The sequence below is a fragment of the Bufo bufo genome, chromosome 2 (genome assembly GCF_905171765.1).
Source record: "Bufo bufo chromosome 2, aBufBuf1.1, whole genome shotgun sequence".
Lineage (NCBI taxonomy): Eukaryota > Metazoa > Chordata > Amphibia > Anura > Bufonidae > Bufo > Bufo bufo.
This window is the reverse complement of record NC_053390.1, coordinates 220,037,136-220,055,063: the sequence shown is the minus strand read 5'-3', so window position 1 is coordinate 220,055,063 and position 17,928 is coordinate 220,037,136.

Here is a 17,928-nt window from a genome sequence, read left to right as displayed (position 1 = left end):
TGGCCCACACTAGTACAATCAGTTCTGGGGCTCGTACTAGTTTTTCGGCCCACCAAATAAGTCCACCTGAGCCCCCTACCGGTGAACTTGCATGGTGTACCCCAGAGGATTTTGAGCCTGTGATTCCTGATTTTGTTGGCCAACCAGGAATCCAGATTCCCACAGTGGGCTTCACTGAATATGCCTTTTTTTTTTTTTCAGTGACCACTTTGTGAATCTGATGGTGCAGCAAACAAACTTGTACGCCCAACAGTTCATTGCTCAACACCCGAGCTCCTTTTTGGCTAGGGCCGGTGGCTGGACTCCGGTCAGTGCAGCCGAGATGAGGATGTTTTGGGGCCTCGTGCTACACATGGACCTATCACTGAACAAAATACCCCTAAAAAAAACTTTTATTTTTATGCAGATAAAATAATAACAAAACCCCAAACTTATATCTATTACAGGTAAGTATGATGACCTATATCTGATGCCTGCACTGAAGATACAGCATCAGCACAGTAAAAAATAATACAGTATCAGCATAGAAAAGTAACCAGCATATCATCTACATGTATGATAGACCCTTGAGAGATGCAATGAATAACCAGCAGTTGTTCGGTAAAAACTCACGGTTACTTGCATACAAATGGTCTCAGGATGTTAAGAGACTCACGGTTACACATCACCAGGTTGTCTGTGGGCCTGCAGCAGAGAAGATGGGGTGGGCCTGCAGCAGAGAAGATGTTCTCTCCCTGGGTTATCCCTGCCGACTATCCCTGCCTAAAAGCAGAGCACCCGCCCCGAAAGGGGCGACCCCACTTGTCGGTGGCTAAACCCTCAAATTCCCAACAGTTCATTGCTCAACACCCGGGCTCCTTTTTGGCTAGGGCCGGTGGCTGGACTCTAGTCAGTGCAGGCGAATGTCAGGCATTACTGGAGTGGGGACGTCCTCTACTAGACCCCACTTTACAGTACGGCCATGACACGTTCCCGTTTTGAGGCCATTCGGAAATGCCTGCATCTGCAGATAATGCAGCATGTGTCCCCCAAGGTGATCCTGCCTATGACCGGCTGCACAAAATCAGGCCGGTCATCGATCACTTTGGGGCCAAATTTTTGGAGGCCTATGTACCTGGAAGGGAGGTCGCGGTTGATGAGTTTCTCATTGCTTTCAAGGGGAGACTCATTTTCCACAGGTATGTTCCCTCTAAGCGAGCAAGGTATGGCGTGAAGCTGTACAAACTTTGTGAGAGTACCTCAGGGTAAACTTACAAGTTTCGTGTGTACGAGGGGCGAGATTCCCGTATTCAACCCCCAGAATGTCCCCCCCACTCTATGTGTTAGCGGAAAAACTTGTGTGGGACCTTATGCAGCTACTGCTAGATAAGGGTTACCACCTGTACGTGGATAAATTTTATACTAGTATCCCCTTGTTCCAGTCCCTCGCCGCCAGATCCACGTCCGATTGTGGAACCGTGCGGAAAAATCTATGCGGCCTCCCTACCCACCCCCCTCCAGGTACCTATCCCCAGGGTTGAGACCCGTGCCCTTACCAGTGGAAACCTGTTGCTGGTCAGATATAAGGACAAGAGGGATGTCCTTGTACTGTCCACAATTTACAGTAACGGCATCACCCCTGACTCTGTGCGAGGTATACGATTGTATTGTCGGCTACAATCGGTATATGGGAGGAGTTGATCTCTCTGATCAAGTCCTCAAGCCATATAACGCCATGCGCAAAACCCGGGGCATGGTACAAAAAAATTGCGGTCTACTTGGTACAGGTTGCCTTACAACTCTTTTGTGCTGTCCCGGAGCCATGGCAACACAGGGAAATTCCTCCAGTTCTATGAGGCAGTCCTCAAGGCCCTAATCTTTTCTGATCGGGAAAGAGCAGGCCGGAGTTCCTCGGGAACTGGAGGCGCCCGGATCGTCCCTGGCCAACACTTTCCAGGTGTGGTCCCCGATACTGGAAAAAAGGGACGGACCCAAAAAAGGTGCAGAGTGTGTCACAGCAGGGGGATACGGAAGGACACCACCACTCAGTGTGACACGTGCCCCGGTCCTCCGGGCCTCTGCATTATTGGTTGCTTCAGGGAGTACCACACTTCCATGGAGTACTAAATTTATAATCCCCTTTCCCAATTTTAATTCCATTTAGCCACTGACAATCGAAAAAAAAAAACTATGGTTCTCAGACTTGAGACACTAAAACAAAAAAATGTTTTTTTCAAAATATTATTTAGTAAAACTAAAATAAATTAAAAAAAAGTAGACATATTAGGTATCGCCGTGTCCATAAGAATCTTCTCTATAAAAATACCCCATGACCTAACCCCCTCAGATGAACACGATCAAAATTTTTTAATAAAAATGGTGCAAAAAAAGGTATTTTTTGTCACCTTACATCACAAAAAAGTGTAATAGCAAGTGATCAAAAGTCATATGCCCCCCAAAATAGTGCCAATACAACCGTCCTCTCCCGCAAAAAATGAGCCCCTACCTAAGACAATCGGCTATAAAACAAAAAAAAAAACTGACTCTTGGAGATACTAAAATTTATTTTTTTTTGTTTAAAAAAGGATAATATAGTGTAAAACCTAAATAAATTTAAAAAAAGTAGTCATATTAGGTATCGCCGCATCCATAAGAATCTGCTATATAAAATTACCCCCATAACCTAACCTCTCAGATGAACACGGTTAAAAAAAAAAACAGTGCCAAAACCGCAATTTTTGGGCAAATTTTCCATTTCAATCTGGGTTTTTTCCCCAGTAACAAAGCAAGGGTTAACAGCCAAACAAAACTTAATATTTATTACCCTGATTCTGCAGTTTACAGAAACACCCCATATGTGGTCGTAAACTGTTGTATGACCAAAAGGCAGGGCGCAGAAGGAAAGGAACGCCATATGGTTTCTGAAAGGCAGATTTTTTTTTTACAGCATGTCACATTTGAAGAACCCTGATGCACCTCTAGAGTAGAAACTCCATAAAAGTGACCCCCATCTAAGAAACTACACCCCTCAAGTATTCAAAACTGTTTTTGCAAACTTTATTAACCCTATAGGTGTTCCTCAACAGTTCATGGCTAATGTCATCACGCATCCCCATACAGAATAATTGTTTGCCAGAAGCAGAGTGCTGTTTAGATGGCACAATCTGCTGCCGGCAAATAATCATTTAGGTGACCGCACCAATCCTATTACCCAATAAATGAGTGTTTTGTTCATTCATCGATAATCGGTGACACCTTTAGGGTACTTTCACACTAGCGTTTTTCTTTTCCGGCATAGAGTTCCGTCCTAGGGGCTCTATACCGGAAAAGAACTGATCAGTTTTATACTCATACATTCTGAATGGAAAACAATCCATTCAGGATGCATCAGGATGTCTTCAATTCAGTCTTTTTGACTGATCAGGGCAGAGATAAAACCGCAGCATGCTACGGTTTTATCTTCGGCCAAAAAAAACTGAACAATTGCCTGAATGCCGGATCCGGCCTTTTTTTCCCAATAGGAATGTATTAGTGCCGGAACCGGCATTCAAAATAGCGTAATGTGAAGAAAAAAAAACACTGGATCCGTTTTTCCGGATGACACTGGAAAGACGGATCCGGCATTGCAATGCATTTGTAAGACGGATCAGGATCCTGATCAGTCTTACAAATGCCATCAGTTGGCATACGTTTTGACGGATCTGAGAGACAGTTCCGGTGACGGAACTACTTGCGGATAACTCTGCCGGAGGTGTGAAAGTACCCTTAGACCAGAAGATTATTGATAACAAAGCGTTTGTATGAATGCTCATTAGCAATAATCTGCCGAACATCGAGCAGTCTAAAGAGGCCTTAAGGCAGAACTCTGCACTGCACACTTAAAGGGTTAGATCACATTGATCAACTTCAACCAAACTTACGGTACTTTCACACTAGCGGCCAAGGGGCTCCAGCAGGCTGTTCCGGCGGAGTGAACAGCTTGTCGATCCGTGCTACCGCTAGTGCACGCTTGCCCCCGGACTACCGCTTCAGCCCCATTGACTATAATAGGGATGGGCTGGAGTTCCGGTGGCAGCACGGCAAACATGCAGAGAGGCGGCCGGAATAAAACTACGACATGCAAGTTCCTTGCTGCTAGTGTGAAAATAGCCTTACATCTCCATCTTCCAGATCATCTCCGTCTTCCAGATCATCTCGTTCCAGAAGGTCAGCATTATGTGACCAGCTAATAGAATACTGTGCGAATGCAGAAAAAGCTTGTGTTAGAAGTTCCTTCACTAAGGTAAGGAAAAAGAAGGCATAGATTGAGGCAGAGCAGAGGCCCAGTTAAAAAAATCTTCGAAAGCAAAGGAAAGAAACAGCTGCCTTATCTAACTGAAAGCACTATGCCAAGATATTGATCTGGACTGATTCATCCCAGGAGAAATGGAAGACCCATCTGATCACACTACTGATTACGTGCTAAAACAGTCATCATCTATACCTCCTGCTAGCTACATTGATCTAACGCTGAAAACAGAACTTCTAAGATGAACATGCAATCGCCACTTCTGACCTACCACATGGATGTACCCACACAGACATGGATGTACCCACACAGCAAATTATATTACCACCTACCGGTGACAAGGTAACTTTTCAGCCATCAAGCAACAGATCCTTCAGAGACTAAACCACAGCTTAAGGCCTCATGCACACGACCGTTTTGCGGTCCGCAAAACGGATTTCTGTTGTTCCGTGATCCGTGACCGTTTTTTCTTCCGTGGGTCTTCCTTGATTTTTGGAGAATCCACGGACATGAAAAAAAAGTCGTTTTGGTGTCAGCCTGGCCGTGCGGAGCCAAACGGATCCGTCCTGACTTACAATGCAAGTCAATGGGGACGGATCCGTTTGACGTTGACACAATATGGTGCAATTGCAAACGGATCCGTCCCCCATTGACTTTCAATGTAAAGTCAGTTGTCCCTATTAATATACCATCAGATCGGAGTTTTCTCCAATCCGATGGTATATTTTAACTTGAAGCGTCCCCATCACCATGGGAACGCCTCTATGTTAGAATATACCATCGGATTTGAGTTAGATCGTGAAACTCAGATCCGACAGTATATTCTAACACAGAGGCGTTCCCATTATGATGGAGACGCTTCAGGTTAGAATATACTAAAAGAACTGTGTACATGACTGCCCCCTGCTGCCTGGCAGGTGCTGCCAGGCAGCAGGGGGCAGACCCCCCCCCCCCCCTCCATCCCCCCCTGTATTTAACTCATTGGTGGCCAGTGCGGCCGGCCCCTCCTCCCTCCCTTGTTTTTAACACATTGGTGGCCAGTGCGGCTGGCCCCCCTCCCTCCCTTGTATTTAACACATTGGTGGCCAGTGTGGCCGGCCCTCCTCCCTCCCTTGTATTTAACACATTGGTGGCCAGTGCGGCCGGCCCCCCCTCCCTCCCTGCCTTGTATTTAACACATTGGTGGCCAGTGCGGCCGGACCTCCCTCCCTCCCTTGTATTTAACACATTGGTGGCCAGTGCGGCCGGCCCCCTCCCTCCCTTGTATTTAACACATTGGTGGCCAGTGCGGCCGGCCCTCCCTCCCTTGTATTTAACACATTGGTGGCCAGTGCAGCCGGCCCCCCCTCCCTCCCTTGTATTTAACACATTGGTGGCCAGTGCGGCCGACCCCCCTCCCTCCCCCCCCTAATTAAAATGACCGACCCCCCATCATTGGTGGCAGCGGAGAGTTCCGATCGGAGTCCCAGTTTAATTGCTGGGACTCCGATCGGCAACCAGGACGCTACTGCAGTCCTGGCTGCCATGGTTACTTAGCAATTTTAGAAGCATTATACTTACCTGCGATGTCTGTGACCGGCCGGGCGCTCCTCCTACTGGTAAGTGAAAGGTCTGTGCTATAAGCAATGCGCCGCACAGACCTTTCACTTACCAGTAGGAGGAGTGCCCGGCAGGTCACAGACATCACAGGTAAGTATAATGCTTCTAAAATTGCTAAGTAACCATGGCAGCCAGGACTGCAGTAGCATCTTGGCTGCCATGGTAACCGATCTGAGCCCCAGCAATTAAACTGGGACTCCGATCGGAACTCTCCGCTGCCACCAATGATGGGGGGTCGGTCATTTTAATTAGGGGGGGGAGGGAGGAGGGGCCGGCCGCACTGGCCACCAATGTGTTAAATACAAGGGAGGGAGGGCCGGCTGCACTGGCCACCAATGTGTTAAATACAAGGGAGGGAGGGGGGGCCGGCCCGCACTGGCCACCAATGAGTTAAATACAAGGGAGGGAGGGGGGGCCGGCCGCACTGGCCCACCAATGAGTTAAATACAGGGGAGGGAGGGGGGCCGCACTGGCCACCAATGAGTTAAATACAGGGGGGGGAGGGAGGGGCAGGTCTGCCCCTTGCTGCCTGGCAGCACCTGCCAGGCAGCAGGCGGCAGTCATGTACACAGTTCTTTTAGTATATTCTAACCTGAAGCGTCCCCATCACCATGGGAATGCCTCTGTGTTAGAATATACTGTCAGATCTGAGTTTTCACGAAGTGAAAAATCAGATCTAAAAAGCTTTTATGCAGACGGATCAAAGTAGCCTACGGACAAGGATGACGGACGCGGATGGCAATTCTTGTGTGCATCCGTGTTTTTTCACGGACCCATTGACTTGAATGGGTCCGTGAACCGTTGTCCGTAAATGAAATAGGACAGGTCATATTTTTTTGACGGACAGAAAACACGGATCACGGATGCGGCTGCAAAACGGTGCATTTTCCGATTTTTCCACGGACCCATTGAAAGTCAATGGGTCCACGAAAAAAAACGGAAAACGGAACAACGGCCGCGGATGCACACAACGGTCGTGTGCATGAGGCCTAACCCTTAGGGTCCATTCACATGTCCGCAGTGTATTGCGGTTCCGCAATACACCCGGCTGACACCCCCCATAGAACTGCCTATTCTTGTTCGCAATTGCGGACAAGAATAGCACAACATGTCCTATTTTTTGCGGGGCCGAAGCCCAGAAGTTCGGGGCTGCAGTACGGAAATCAGATGCGGACAGCACACTGTGTGCTGTTCGCATCTTTTCTGTCCCCATAGAAAATGAATGGGTCCGCACCCGTTCCGCAAAATTGCGGAACGGATGCGGACCCATTTGCGGACGTTTGAATGTACCCTTGTGCTACAGCATCTGAGCCTTAAAGGCCAGAGAACTTACATTCCCCAGTGGGATCAAAGGTTAATTTTGCAACAAGAAATGAGAGATAAGACCCGGCCAGCCCATCTGTTTTAGGCGTAGAAAAATTATCTAAATCTACGTGGCAAGGTAGCTGGCAAAGATTTCGACTAGCGTTGGAGGCGCCTAAGTTATGAGAAAGCCAGTGCCTCTACATAACTTAGGTGTATCAAATGCCAGCGCAGGGTTATTAAGAACGACTTCTAGAATACCAGTCTTAATAAATTACCCAAAAACTGTTTGTAATATTTATTTCATTATAATAAAGAAGCCAAGGATATGCTGATTTTTAAGAACAGAGAGGCACGTCCAAAGCTGACTCTGCTTTTGTGAGAAATAGATGATGGTAGTTTAAGGCTGTTTATGAAAGTCTTTCAATGGTTGGTCAGTTAAATCTGGTATGTGCCACCTGGCGCTGGCCCCACCTTCCTACTATGCGTTCCCTTGTCTGCCACACAAAAAAGAAGAGGACACATTTTCAAGACTGGGCAGAGCAGAATCAATAGCAGCCGCACTGGGCCAATAAGGAGCTGGCTTGTTATGTGTGCACTTAGGGCTGATTCAGACAACCATGCTCAGTCCTGGAAACAGTGATTTATGATAGTCAGTTCAGATTATAAGAGCTGCGCTCGGCCCAGGAGATGCATCTGTACAGCCTTTATAGTTGTTCTTTAGCAACAATGCACAGTAGCCTTCCGTCATAAACCAGCCATACACTTAAGATAAGGATTGAGTACAATGCAGATGATCTGTTGTTCCTGGAATCATGCATATGAGATTCCACCAGCAACAGAAAAGACTAAACTGGCTGATCTGGGAATTTTTTATATATATTTTTTTAACAGACCCAGTTGCGGATTGGCTATAGACCCTACAGGGAAAATTTACCAGTGGGCTGATGCCTCTGGGGGCCACCCAAGCCCTCCTAACGGCCACAGCCAGGTACATAATGATCTTATCCTCTCCTATGCACTTAGTGCCCTCCTGAATGCAACTGTATCACTGTCCTCAGGATGGTGATACAGTTGAATACTGTGGCTTAGTTGACAGTATTATGTGCTGCACTGTGGAATTTGGTTGTGCTGGGTCGGTATATTATTCTTCACTATGTATTGCTGTCTCTGCTTACTTGTGTTGCCCTGCGTTCTGTCAACTGGGATCCACCTACATCATGGGGCCACTTTTATTTTTTTTCCCAGGGCAACTTTAAGTTCCTAGTCTACTCCTGAACAGATCCCTGCAGCTTGCAAAAATTTACTAATTAGGTCTGCCTTGATCTGGAGTCTGTCTGCCATGTTCACATTAATTTTTCAAACAATGGCTGTCATTTGGGCAGACAAGACTGGTAATTTGGGCAGACTTTTATCCTCAAACCCCCACAGCTGCTGTGCAAAATGATGTACTGTATATGTACATTATGGTGCATTAAATGTTTTTACAAGAAATTTTAACTGATGACCCCACCCTGATCATCAGTATCTGATCAGTGGGTGTTGAACAAATGGGACCCCCGTCGATCAACTGTTTAATATTTATTGGCACTCTTCTGAGCCCCGCAGCCTTCTCACAGCTAAGCCTAGACCATGTGACGTCATGTTCATCAGTCACCTGGCCTATGTGCAATGCAGTCCCATTTAGGTGAATGGAGCTGAGCTGCCATACCAAACACAGGTGCTATCCTATGTATGGCGTTGTGCTTGGTGAGTAGAGAGGAAGGCTGTGGAGCTCACAGTGCCAATGCTTTTTCAAATAGCTGATCCTGGGGTGTCATTAGATACTGATGACCTATCCATGTGTGAGATTGAGAAACAGCTCCCATTATTTGAACACTGTTTGTGTGTGGATTAAATTAAATGTTCTGGACTGACATTCTGCTGTTTGGCCACAAGATGCTGCTCTTTCCCAGGCACAGCTGACTTACTGCATATATATTTCCATATTCATGAGAGGTGTGGTTTGGGAACTTGCTAGAGGAAGCCAGCAGCCATTTTAGAAGGAGGCTGTGAGAGACACTGAGAGACTGTGTGAGCAGTAAATCCGACAGCATCCAGGTGTGAGATTGACCAGAGCTGCAGCTAAGTGAAGCTGATCGTGCCCAAGACCCTGATTCTGTCCAGAGGAAGGAAGATTGCTGCCAGGAACACTGATCAGAGCAGAGGAACAAAGCAACATACAATGCGGTACCACATGCTTGTAGGAGAGACGTTTGTTCTGTTTAGAGTCACCAGCGGAGGCAAAGCAGACCCTGGTCGGTATGATCGTGCACACATCTCACTGCAGTTTGGTGCCTAGAGACTTAGACCAGGCCTGTAGTTATATAGTTAGGGTCTCTGCTATGTGTCAGGCCTAAAGTGTTGCTACTGTACTACAATGACTCCGTTACTAAAAGGGACATTGCACATTTGAGAGCTGATAATACACCCACGAACTCTATCCAGTTCAGCGTTTTGCTCTGGAGAAATAATCAGGCACGTGCTACTGGACTAGTTATGGGAGGGGAAATAATATAGAGCACGGTAAGATTGTGAACTGCTGTGTTGCACCACAGGCCAGCCCGTACTAAGCACCCAACCAATTTTTTCATGTTTGTTTCAGGGTAATACCAGGTTATGGCGATGTAAGGATGTGGGACAAAGCATCTTTAGCATATTACTCTGCATGTTTAAATTGTATAATTACTGCAATGTCTCACTTTGGTCTGTAGATGGCAGCAAAGGATAACATGCTAAAAGTCTACATGGAGCTGCCTATAAAAGTAATATGAATAACCTGTTTTGTTTGCAAAGTTGGTAATTAGCTAATACAAGCGTGATAGCAGCCTGTATATACAGGTTTGACACTGCACATAGCAAATTACTTATTGCATCACACTCTCTCCCTGTGAAGGGAGGAGGGGCCTGGAGGCACAGGAAAGTGAGCAGATGGAGGTTGTGCTTGGTGCTGCTGGAGACCAGAAAAGATCTTTTCTGCAGATTCTGGAAGGAATAGACCGGCGACGACCCAGGAGTGTCGTGTCTGTAGGATCCAGTTCTGGAGTGGACCAGGAAATAAGATAAAGCACCAAGAACCTGCTCAAGGAACTGTAAGTGCGGCTGAGCCGCGTCACATTGCATTACTCTGGTAAAGTGGCATTTTGGACAGACAATAACGCTCCAAATACAGTTGCATTGCGATGTATGGGCTGCAAGGTAATGTAAAGCCCTAAGGGACTCATACGCTCACACCTTCCTATCTCACTAGCTGCTCATAGGGTGTTATATACTGGGAGCTGGAGTAAGGCTTACAGCTGCAATCAAGGGAAGTCTGATTTAAAGAGACAGACATTTACCTCTGGATTACAAATACTATTGCGCAATACTTAGGGTGCACCCCAACGAGGAACTCGTCCTCGAACATACAAGGGCAGCTAGGCTGCCTAATGGACTTTGGGGAAAACATCACATTTACTGATATATTGTTAGGCTGTGTTAAATTCACTGTTGGTTTATTTTCTGTGTACCAATCTGTTTTATATATTCTCAGCTTCTTGTTCACTATATTGTTCAGCAAACTCAACTGCTGGGAAAGAACCGTTGTCTGTGTGGCATCGTGTACCCTCTGTACCTGTGGGCCCAGCCTCTGTTCTGTTTCATTTAGCGCTGCAAGCAGGGTACATTGATCGCCATGCAGAACCCAACTGGTTCTGAGGTTGTTCCGGCTGTGGCCCCCATCACCCCTACTGCTGTGGGAGTAGCTCCGATCATGTGTTTGCCCGCAGGGGCAATATTGAATCAGCTAGTGCGGTTTTGATGGCCAAAATATGCTGCTAGAAGACTGGGCTGCACACCTTAAGAGCACCCTCAGGTTGTACAACTTGGCTCGAGATTTACAATCAGATGTGGCGCTGAACGCCTTGAAAGGGGATGCTAGAAACACTGTCATGCTACATCCAGAAGAGGAAAGGATGACACTGGATGCTATATTCTCGATTCTCGAGTCTATCTATGGAGAAATGACCAGTACCAGCAGCCTTAGGTCCCGTTTCTTCACTCGCATCCCATGTGAAGATGAGACTATTCCCCAGTTTGCCAATGCCCTCCAGGAGATCTGGTCACATGTACAGAAGAGAGAGGCCAATGGTGCTAACATTCTTGGATATGAAGATCAAATCCTCCGGGACCAGTTTGCATTTGGATTGCGTAGCCCTCTTCACCAGGCTCTCAGGGAACTTATCCTGGTGGATGCTACTGTACGTTGCAGTTTCAGAAGATACAAGCTGAGGCTGTGGACCAAGACAAGGAAGAGGAGTATGGGGCTTACACCGTAAGGATGCGGGCTGCAGGAAGTCAAAGAACTGTGAGAGGCAGTGAAGGCACTGTGTGTATCCCTGGGAGAAATTCAGAGGCAATTGGCACAGTTAAGGCTCCATCGATGGCCCCAATTTAGTCTGTTTACTGGAAAAGGGGTGCTGCCCCCATAGGGTTCCCCTCTACATCGAGCAATTCCAGAGGCTGGAGAGAAAGGCTCTCCCATGCACTGGGCTGGTCCATCACCACCTACAGATGCACAGACGTGTTGTCCTCCAAAAGACCGGAAGGCAAGGGGGCCGCAGTGTTGGATTTGCGAGAAAGTGGACATAGCTCCCGTCAATGCCCACAAAATGCCCTGAATCCTTAACAGCCGCTGTTAAATGGGAACCCCTTGCGGTAGTGGGGCACACCGCAGGGGAGGCCAGTTGCCAGGTTACCTCTAACGACCTCCGGGACCTGGTGACCGAAGCCCCTACTTAAAGGTGCAGATTGAAGAACAGATGGTGGAATGTTCTTATAGACACAGGGTCGGAAGTAACCACGATGCCAATGAAGTTCTTTGAGAGATACTTCGACCACCTCATAAAGCCTGACAAGGGCACAGTGATCAAGCTGACGGCGGTAAATCAGACTGCTATACCTATGTTCAGAGTGGCTTGGATGAGAATGAAGCTATACGGACAAGATGTCGGCAAGAAGGGAGTGGTGCTTGTAGAGAAACCGGCTCGGGATGGAGCACCCGTTGTATTGGGAATGAACGTTTTGCGGGAATTGGGTCAGCTCATGTTTACAAAGGAGGGCCCGAGTTATTGGAGGAAGATGACTTCCCACAAGCCTACCCAGAGAGCATTCCAGAAGTTGATCCGGACATGCAGTATCTGCAAAAGCACTCCTGAGGTAAGGCTACATGCACATGACCGTTCTGTTTTTTGCGGACCCACAAAAAAGGAAGCCGTCCGTGTGCCTTCGCAATTTGCAGAACGGAAAGGGCGGCCCATTGTGGAAATGCGTATTCTTGTCCGCAAAACGGACAAGAATAGGATATGTTATATATTTTTTTGCGGGCCTACGGAACGGAGCAACGGATGCGGACAGCATACGGAGTGCTGTCCGCATCTTTTGCGGCCGATAGAAGTGAATGGGTCCGCATCCGAGCTGCAAAAACTGTGGCTCAGATGCGGACCAAAACAACGGTGTCGTGCATGAGACCTAAGCCGGTTGGAGCAGAGTATGCCCCATATGGAAGAACAGCACCGTACCTCCACGACAGGAGAAGATGATGCGAATACCTGTCGGAAGCTGGCAAAATTGAGGGGGATAGATATGCTGATAGAACTCCTGGGCATGTCGGAAGCCAGCGGAGTCCAGTGGTCGCCAGGACCATCGTGACAGACACGGAGGGGAATGTGTTAGTACGGTGTGTCAACGTACATGATCATGAAGTTACCATGCTGGAGAGAGAGAGGCTGAGTTGTATGTGCTGCAAGGAGAACAGGTAGTCAGTTTGCCCTACGGGCTGTTGAAAACGATGCCTGGACTTTGACAGTATACCAGAACTCTGTGGAGGAACCCACGCCCTGAGTGGAATAGCCGGTGGATCTTAGAACCAATAGAGATGGATGTGAACCAGTTCACAGCCGATCAGAATGAGAAGATTGAAGCAGTGCTATGGGAGTTTAAATCTGCCTTTTTCCGATGTGAGGAGGACTTCGGGTGCACAACGGCTATCGAACACAAAATACCGACTGGGGATACTCCTCTGATTCAAGAAAGGTACCGGCAGATTCCGCCCCACTCTCTACCAAGAAGTGAAAATGAGGCTGTCACAGATGTTAGATAGTGGAGTGGTAAAAGAGAGCTAAAGCCCGTGGGCCGCACCAGTGGTCTTGGTGCGGAAGAAGGATGGGTCCTTGAGGTTCTGTGTGGACTATCGAAAGTTATATGCTGCCACAGTAAAGGACGCTTTTCCTCTTCCTAGGATTGAAGAGTCATTGATGGCACTACAGCGTGCCAAGTATATCTCAACTCTGGACTTTGCGAGCGGATACTGGCAAGTACCTAAGGCAGAGAAGAATAGACAGAAGACAGCCTTAATCCTACCCATGGGGCTGTATGAGTTCAACAGAATGCCCTTCGGACTGATGAATGCTCCGGGGTACTTTCCAATGCCTAATGGAACACTGCCTGGGTGAATTGAACTTTGAGTCGATTCTGATCTACCTGGATGACATGATAGTCGATGCACCTATGTTTGAAGAACATTTGAGGAGACTGCGGCAAATGTTAGATAGGCTCCGCGCTCATGGCCTTAAGATCAAACCGAGGAAGTGCCATCTCTTCCAAACTAGCCTAGAGTATCTGGGACACATCGTATTAGCGGAGGGAGTTTGCCATGCAGAAAGTAAAGTAGAGGCAATGAGTAAGTGGCCGCTACCTAAGACACTTTGAGAAGTGAAAGCATTCCTAGGATTGGCTGGCTACTATCAAAGATTTATAAAGGGTTTTGCGAAGATTGACGGTCCGCTACACGAACTCTTGAGAGGAACTGCCCAGGGTCAGTAGACACAGCCCATATCATGGGGGCTGCCACAGCAGCAAGCGTTCTACGAGTTGAAGAAAGCCCTGATTAGCTCCCCCATCCTGGCAGATGCTCAGTATGACAGACCATTCACACTCTACACTGATGGAAGTTTGCATGGACTGGGAGCAGTACTAGCCCAAGAACAAGAGAGGCAGGAACGAGTCACTGTGTATGCTATTCGGTCTCTACGGGACTCTGAGCGCAATCCGGGAAAATTATACTCCTTCAAATTTGAGTTGTTGGTGTTAGTCTGGGCAATGACTGAAAAATCTCAGGATATCTCACCGGGGCGCAGATCCTATTAAGAACAGAAAATAACCCATTGATCCACCTGCAGAATGCAAGCTTGGTGCCTTGGAGCAGAGATGGATGGCCTAAACTGGCTAAGTTTGACTATACCATCAAATACGTGCCGGTAAAGACAACGCAATTATGGATGCCCTGTCTACAGTCACCTGGGATGTCCCAGTAGGTGAGGTTGAAGAGGATGAAGGGACTAAGATCCCTGATCTTGGTCGAGTGCCTCGACAGTCTCCCGTAGCCAGCTCAAGTGGGGTTGTTACTAGGAGCACTGTGTTACTGGGGAAAGACTGAGAAAGAATGGGCTCAGGTGCAAGATGATGACCCCGACTTAAAGAAGATCAAACACTAGGTGAAGATTGGGATATGGCCCAAGATTGAAGAGTGAAGTCGCTTGTCCTCAGACGGATGGAAGCTGTTGCAGCAGTGGGATTGGCTGCGAATCCAAAATAGAATCATGTATTGGAAGGTGTTTCTGCCTACCGATCTTGAAGAAAGGTGGCAGATAGTGATACCTAGTAGCTGGCCCGAAGAGTGGCCCTCGAGGGACATGAGAAGGGTGCCCACTTTGGAGCAGAGAAGACATACAAGAGGGTACAGAGATTCGTATACTTCCCGCAGTTGGAGCAGATAGTCCATGAAGTGTGCCAGAAATGTAGAGCATGTCAGATGGTGAAGGCCTCCTGAACAGAGAGCCCCAATTCAAGTATCCACACGTCCGCGCCACTGGAGATCCTAATGATCTATTGCATCTTGATTGGCCAGTCGGTGAGTGGTCACCAGTATTGCCTTGTGATGACTGATCACTAAACAAAGTTCTCTGTTGCAGTGCCTACCCATGATTAGTGTTGAGCGCGAATATTCGAATAGCGAATATTAATTGCGAATATCGCAACTTCGCTAATTCGTGAACATTTCGAATATAGTGCTATATATTCACTATTTCGAATATTCGTCATTTTTTAACATGTTAAAAACTGAAAACATGATTCCTCCCTGCTTCTTTCATGTAGGTCAATGAGTCATTGGCCCACAAGCAACTTAAGCAGGAAGGAATCATGACATATGGAAAAAAAAAGACGAATATTCGAAATAACGAATATATTCGCTATATTGCTATAACTTAGTTTTTTCAATATTCGAAATACTCTAAAACAAGAATATATTGCAATTTAGCGAATATTCGTAAAATACACATATAGACTGCAATTTAACTAATATAGTGCTATAATTTTTTTTTTTATAGTCTAATTTTTTTTGTCTCTTCTGAACTTCAGATTTGGAAAAAATTACCACTATTAAAAAAAAAGTTATATAGCACTATATTAACTAAATTGCAGTCTATATGTGTATTTTACGAATATTCCCTATATTGCTATAACTTAGTTAGAATATTTGTCATATTCTAAAACAAGAATATACACTCACCTAAAGAATATTAGGAACACCTGTTCTATTTCTCATTAATGCAATTATCTAGTCAACCAATCACATGGCAGTTGCTTCAATGCATTTAGGGGGGTGGTCCTGGTCAAGATGATCTCCTGAACTCCAAACTGATGTCAGAATGGGAAAGAAAGGTGATTTAAGCAATTTTGAGCATGGCATGGTTGTTGGTGCCAGACGGGTCGGTCTGAGTATTTCACAATCTGCTCAGTTACTGGGATTTTCACGCACAACCATTTCTAGGGTTTACAAAGAATGGTGTGAAAAGGGAAAAACATCCAGTATGCGGAAGTCCTATGGGCAAAAATGCCTTGTGGATGCTAGAGGTCAGAGGAGAATGGGCCCGACTGATTCAAGCTGATAGAAGAGCAATGTTGACTGAAATAACCACTCGTTACAACCGAGGTATGCAGCAAAGCATTTGTGAAGCCACAACACGCACAACCTTGAGGCGGATGGGCTACAACAGCAGAAGACCCACCGGGTACCACTCATCTCCACTACAAATAGGAAAAAGAGGCTACAATTTGCACGAGCTCACCAAAATTGGACTGTTGAAGACTGGAAAAATGTTTGTCTGGTCTGATGAGTCTCGATTTCTGTTGAGACATTCAAATGGTAGAGTCCGAATTTGGCGTAAACAGAATGAGAACATGTATCCATCCTCTGATGGCTACTTCCAGCAGGATAATGCACCCTGTCACAAAGCTCAAATCATTTCAAGTTGGTTTCTTGAACATGACAATGAGTTCACTTTACTAAAATGGCCCCACAGTCACCAGATCTCAACCCAATAGAGCATCTTTGGGATGTGGTGGAACGGGAGCTTCGTGCCCTGGATGTGCATCCCTCAAATCTCCAACAACTGCAAGATGCTATCCTATCAATATGGGCCAACATTCTAAAGAATGCTATCAGCACCTTGTTGAATCAATGCCATTTAGAATTAAGGCAGTTCTGAAGGCAAAAGGGCCAACACCGTATTAGTATGGTGTTCCTAATAATTCTTTAGGTGAGTGTATAGCATAGCAATATAGCGAATATTCCTAAAATACACAGTTAGTGTATGTTCCACATAATGGGACATTCTACTAAGAAAAAACAATAGGAAAATTACTTAACGCCCTTACGCGAATCGATTTAAGCAAATATTTTGTACCGATTTTCCGCATAAAACTTCAAGTCAGTAAGTGCTGAACGGTATTTTAGCTGTCACTTTTTAGCCCGAAACAGGCGCAATCCATCACCTCCCCAGCTGACAGGAGGTCGGTGCGGAAGTCGCCTGTTTGGGCTTACTCCACCCCTGGCAGCAGATAATGTTATAATTGGCATTTGTAACCTTTGCCATGCCAGGGTGAGGAGAGGGAGGTCGCTGGCTCGCCTGGGTACCACTGCCCTTACCCAGCACATGCGAGTCAACCACTGGCGGGAGTGGGAACAGAATGAAGGGTGGTGGCAGCAGCAGCACCACCAGCAGTGTGCAGGGGACAGCAGCTCCTGCCACTGTACTGCAGCCACCCCAAACCCTTCCAACAATTGATTCCCACTCCCCCGCTCCCTCTAGTAGAGGTACTGGTGCCGGCAGCCATACCTCTGCCACCACTGCACCCTCCTCTATCCACTCCTCCTATGCCATCCGGCGCCAGCCTACAGTTACAGATGCTTTTGAACGCACCACGCCCTACGCCCGGGAACTGACGTGTGCGTTCACTCAATGGGCTCCTGGCAAGGGTTATCGCCAAACATCTGCAGACTTACAATCTGGTGGACAGCAATCCATTCAGGCAGATGTTGAGCAAGCAGAACCCAGATGGCATGTCCCCAGCCACCATTACTTTGCCAGGACTGGCATTCCCTGCCCTAAACCAGCACCTTGTGCAGAATGTATCCCTGTTGCTGGATCATGCTTGTCAGCGACAGGGTGCATCTCACAATGGATGCTTGGACCAGCAGGCATGGGCAATGGCGATACATCAATTTTACTGGCCATTGGGTGTCCCTTCAGAGGCGCCGGGGAGGGATCCGGCGGCATCAGAGTTTGTGGGGAGAACTGCTGCTCTCCCGCAAGCCACTGTCTCCACGGGTGCTGAGCCCC